Here is a 6,000-nt window from a genome sequence, read left to right as displayed (position 1 = left end):
TCAAAAAGTATTAAAACATCCATAACTATGTAGTTTACAACACTGCATTGAGACCCCAAACCAACCGTTTTACACCTTTTTTAAGTTTTTTTCAAGTATTTTTCAAGTAAAATTATAACACCTTTTAATAACTTGGATCTGTTGAACACTTGTTTGTGCCCCTTCCAAATGTCAAGGTGCTTTTGGATCCTGAAAGTGCTTCCTTCGATTTTCTAGGCGTTCACAATGACTTATCCTATTGCCAAATAAATAAGCAATTTTCAAAATACTATCAAAATATTTTACAGAACTTTTCAAAAAACAAATACATAAAGTGCATACAAATCTAAAATGTAAAAAAAATGATTTGAAAAGGAATGATAAAAACATAGTAATAAATAAAAAGATGAAATAACAAAAACATCTCAACAAAGATGCACAAGCACACACTGTTTTATGGAAGAGGAGAACCAATATATTCACACATCAGAGCTAGATACGATATTACGTAATTCTCTTGATACCACACAGGGCTACGGACAGTGTATAACTGTTTATGTGTGTAAGATTTGGAGAGCAGCCTTTAGTTTCGTTCTTGCAAAGAAAGAAAAGTAAAAATCAGTTGCATTGAACTGACGTGGTCTTTCTTGAAGCACTCAGCCTTTCCAGAGGAGAGTCAAGTGGTTCGCAGTGCTTCATTCGTTATTAAAGTCAGTTCGCTCATCCTTTTTTAATGCTTTATTGATCCATAGGAGATCTGTTTCTCAAACTACACACACTCTAAATGTGGCCTGTATGTTGCTTAAGAACACTTCAGTGGTTGACTGAACTTCAACCCAAAGTTGTCACCAGGCCACTCTGCCTCTTCTCATGATAAAACTCCCCTCCCACCACACTGCTTTGTGTATGATGACTCACAGCAGGAATCCAGCACCGCTGCAGAGAAAAGAGAAGCTGGAGTTAAAGCAAGGCCAGCAATAAGCGCTCTCATATCTCAGCTTCCTGTCCCAAGATGCCCTCTGTCTGCTTCGCTCCCTTATTTTATTTTTCAGAGGCAGTCATATCTCTCTTCCTTCTCAGCGCACTTTTCTGTTTAACTCATTTTGTAATGAGCACCAGAGCCCTACAGTGAGACAAACATTGTGTGTCTGCCTTCCTGTACTGTCTTGTGTGTGTCAGTGCTTCGTAACCCAACATGTACAATTCTTCATATAACTGCAACGTGTGCTAAAGCCGCTGCATCTGTGAGCAATCACGGGTGCAGAGCAATCAGTCAGAATAAAGCAGACTCAGTGACTGCTCCCCTCAACAACGTGTCATCTCTATTTTATCCACTTCTTGCTTCAACATTCACAACAGAATCATCACATCCTCGTCTCCATGTTGGGTGAAAAACATTTGTTTGTGCCTTGACTCAGTGATTCATCCATCGAGTGTGCTGAGAATCAATCACGTGCCACAATGTTGGGGATGCAATTCCTTCGTGCATTTGTTTCCTCAAGTTCATACAAGGCAATGTTAGGGGAAAAATACTGCTTTGTATCGTGGGAAATGTAATGTAATGATAAGCAGAGAGGATGTTTTGACACCAAAGAATAACATAAATGGATTAATGGGCGTTGTCCATGTGGACAGGAGTTTGTTTCCGTCCCTGTGCTTCTCTCCTTCTTCTATCCCAGCTCTCTCACTATCTCCCTCCATAGCCCAAAATCGTGTCTCTCCCCCTCTGGATAGTCTTCATTAGTATGATAAATCTCTCGGGCCTTCCTAAATATTCCACTCAGTTTCTAATGAGACACACGCCCGCATGCAAAAATACCAAAACAAAACTTGCGGCAATGCTGTAAAGATCAAACCTTGTTTGGAATTGGGTAGATAATGCATCCTTTCAAAGTTAGCACAAGGCAGGGCCCCAAAGATTTTGTACACAAAACCCTATCTGCTCACATGCTGTAAATGCAGCAGAAACAATGTCAAAACTGCACGAAAACAAGATCAGCAGGATTCCCCTGCAAAGCAACCAACATTACACAAAGGAGCATGTTTTCTTCTGTGCATTACATTGAGCACCAAATGCACCTCGCACCATGTCTCCAAAACTTCTGAAATGTTTCTGAGTTGCACTCACGCTGAATGCCCGCACACCCATCATACTGCTGAGACGCTTTTCACACAAGCTAAAGCTAACATCTCCCCAGTGTGTCCCTTCAACAGATTAGCCGGCGTCAGGACATATGTTTCCATAAAAATTCTCCCAAAGCAGCCACATTGCTAAAAGCTCAGGCCCGCGAGTCATGTAGACTTTGTCGTCCTGTCATAACCAACTCCCTTTCTTGATGTACATGCCCCTGTTACATTACATACAACCCTCTTACAAACTTTCTGTCAGTTTGAGGCCTGGGTAGTTGTAGCATTAGAAAGAAAAGCCCTGGGTAGAGGGTCTGCAGAGCACGTACCTGCGTGTCTTTCTATCCACTCCTTAAACTGTTCATATGAATCCTTGTCCTCCAAAAACTACAGAAAAAAACACTGTTAGACAAATGAACCAAGCAAGTTCTTCAAATCATTTATTCTCTAAGATACCATGATATCATTAAGGGGGATATGAGGCTTTCAAGTGACCATTAGTATTGGCAGTTATGTGAGTCTTGTAGGTATAATGCTCGTAGATGTGTGTAAGTTTCTTCTTCATTGCCTCCTGCAGTGTGTGTAGAGGTGCTTCTTCAGGGTGACCCCCTAATAAATGACTGAGGCAGAATATTAGTGTCTGTATCTCCACTCTCACCTCCTCCCTCCTGCCATTCACTAACACTGGGACTGCACAAGGAGGATGACCCTTACCTGCCACACGCGTTCGCATGAAATCTTATAGGCTCTCACTCTGTCTCCACCATTTCTCCTGACTTACCCAGGGCTGTCCAGGGACAGATTAGCTGTGACACAGTGCTGCCCTGCCACCTCTGACCTTCCAGAAAGTTCTGAGAGCACAGACCCCTGGCCTGGCACTGAAATCCAATTACCCAACCAAGCAGGGAGGCATGCGAGAGGAGAAAGAGGGTGTGGTAGCGAGGGACCGTAGGCAGAGAGGAACATAAAACTGAAATTTCACCATACTGTAGCCTCATCTAGCTCCATTTTATTCTTTTCATTGCCCATTTTTGTGGTGCTTTCTTTCATTTGTCGCCTAACACACCATTATGCTGCTGTTTAGACACTACTGGCTTCACGAGGCCTGCAGGAAAGGACAAGAGACGGACGAGAAAAAGATATGGCAACATGGCCAGACACAAGGTAGTCAGCTTTATATCATTTGATACAAGCCATAGAAAGTTTCAAGGTAATCTAAGATCTCTAATTGATTGCACCAAACAAGATGGGGATAAAACACTGCCCAAGTTTGCATAAGCTTTAAAAACTTTCCATGAGAATTGCATATGCATGAGTATAGTGATTGCTTCTGCAATCTCTAAAATCAGCTTTCTGAAGGTTATAAAAATCTTTTATTTATCTTATCTTTGCTCATCTGTATCGATCATTGAATCACAGTTCAGGTAGTTTTATCAAAGGTGTGCAGCAGGCCTTTGATATATGACTGGATGCCAGGGCCCACATATTCCTCCCAAAGGCTCCAGAGAAGCCTGATAACAGAATTATCTGCAGTGAGATCAGTTTGCCTGGGATACAATATCACCTCCAATCCTCTTAATGCTGATGAAGGATCCACTGGTTCTACTTTTAAATTCATGAGGCAGCTTAGCAGGTGCACAGATCTGAGTATCAGGGCAGGCAGCAAATGAATGAGCCACAGGGTGCGCTTCAATGATACTGTACATGTGTGTGGGTGTGGGAGTGCACGCACTTGTAGGTTTGATACCTGAGGCTAAAAGACACAGATGGGAGGAAGACACGGAGAGCAAAAGAGCAGAGGGGTTTTCTTTCTTTGTTTCTTCCAGTAAGAAATAGTCCATCCATCCATCAGAAATGGGGTTTTATCCTGCATGGGATACGAAACATTTTTTAAGCATTATTTTCACATCTGTAATTTTGTGAAAGAAAATATAAAGTTTTAGCTTCTGTGAGGAGCTGGTTATGACCCACAAAAGCAAACGAGACCATCAGCAACAAGATTCTTTATAGTTATTTTTTTAATGCTTATAACTGCTGCCACTGGGTCCTTGTCCAACACAGTGTTTTACAGCACGCTGCAGACAAGGCCTTTTTTTACATTTTCTACAGCAAAGACTAGCAGTGAATTACTGTTAAAATAAAGCAGGGGGTTGTTTTTAAAAAAATCAAAAATCACTACTTTCGCATGTACAGGACAAGATCAGCAAAGAGATGATGCCACTTTGTCCACAGAGGTCACCGAGATCGACACAAAATGAAAGTTCCTTACAAAAGCTTTAAAGTGATTTTTTTCTGCGAATGTCACACCAGACACCCAGTCTGTAATACTGCAAATGCAAAGGCTTTCATCAGTAGGTCATAGACTCAATCACCATTGTGTTACCTCATATCTATCGGCAATACACAGTGACCTAACAGACATTTATTTTGATGAAAATCTTCAAGGTTATTACTTTAAGAAAGGTAATGTTATCCACCGCTATCCACCATTTAAAAAGACCATTCACTAATGTTTTAATTTGCTGAAACACTATCCACGGAAAAATATACAATACCAGTCAAAAGTTTGGACACATTTTCTCATACAAGTGAATGGGAAAGTGTGTCCAAACTTTTAACTGGTAGTGTAAGTGTTAAACAAACTCAACCTTGCTGACATTTACCAGCATTAACCTTTCAATAAAACATAGTGACAGTGATTAGATAAACCATTGACTCTGAGTGTAACACTGACATGAAAATATTTAGTCTGTAGTCGGCCCCTCATTGCATCTGACACTGAAGCAAATCTTTAGCCAAACACTTTATTTTCACACTTACCTTATTTGTTTCTTGGCAAATGCTCCTTGCCAAGAACTTCTTCTTGTACATGCAAGCATCTTTCTCCTTTTCGCCCATCAAGGCGGCTTTATGTGCATGCTGGTGCGACACATACGCAGATACAGGTCAGGGAAAGTGGACAGGTTTTGTGTCCTGAGGACATAATCTGGCCTTAATTCCAATCACTTGCATGGCTTCCCACATTGACGTGTTCCCCTTCAGGATACACACACAAATGCACGCACACACACATACAGACACGTCCTTAAGATAAATCAGTACCATTAAGGTTTGATTGCCTTTCCCTTTCTTTTGTATATGCCTCTTTTATTTGCTTTAACTTCACCCTCAATTACTTCTTTCCATTGATACTTATTTTTTCTCAGTTTGTTTTGCAGATCAATGACGCTAAAATGTGTCCTAAGTGCTTTTGATGGCTCGCAGAGACGTGATGTACAGATAAAGTGGAAATTACATCAGAGGACTTAAGGACAATGGCAGTTTTGAATAACTAAAGTAAGGCTAGCTTTATGATGACTGACTTAGAATATGAATATGATTCACCCAAAGAATAAAGAACAAAGATAAGTTTTAAAAGATAATTAATTTAGGCATTTTTGCAGAGACAATAGCAGGGATGAAAAGAGATAAAAGAAAAATAGAAGAAAGTGTCAGCGGGCGGATTATATCCTTGGGAAAAACCTGAATATGGATGAAAAGCTCAAAGAGGATTTAACAGGTATATGGAGCAGTATCCTGTTTGCCTGTGACGCTGAATGTGTGTATAATTGCAACAAAATATCAACATATGTCATAAATACAAAACCACTCTCAAACAGCTGGCAGCCAGGCCTCTGTTTTGAATGTGATAATACTCTTATGATAATCTTAATAATATAGTAGGAGTGGAACAAAGCCAGTCCCATTTGATCATGTGTATAATTAGAGACTTAAGAGACACACCCGGGGAGGGATGTTTCCTCTCTTTCTCCGTGGAGGTTGAGTGATGAGATTGAGATGTGAGGTGTGGGATTGCTTGTGACACCTCCTCAAAACAACACCTGCTACCTCGCT

This window comes from Semicossyphus pulcher, unplaced genomic scaffold (genome assembly GCF_022749685.1).
Source record: "Semicossyphus pulcher isolate SPU_LCO1_2020_fin unplaced genomic scaffold, fSemPul1.0.p SCAF_19, whole genome shotgun sequence".
NCBI lineage: Eukaryota > Metazoa > Chordata > Actinopteri > Labriformes > Labridae > Semicossyphus > Semicossyphus pulcher.
This window is presented reverse-complemented; position numbering follows the sequence as displayed.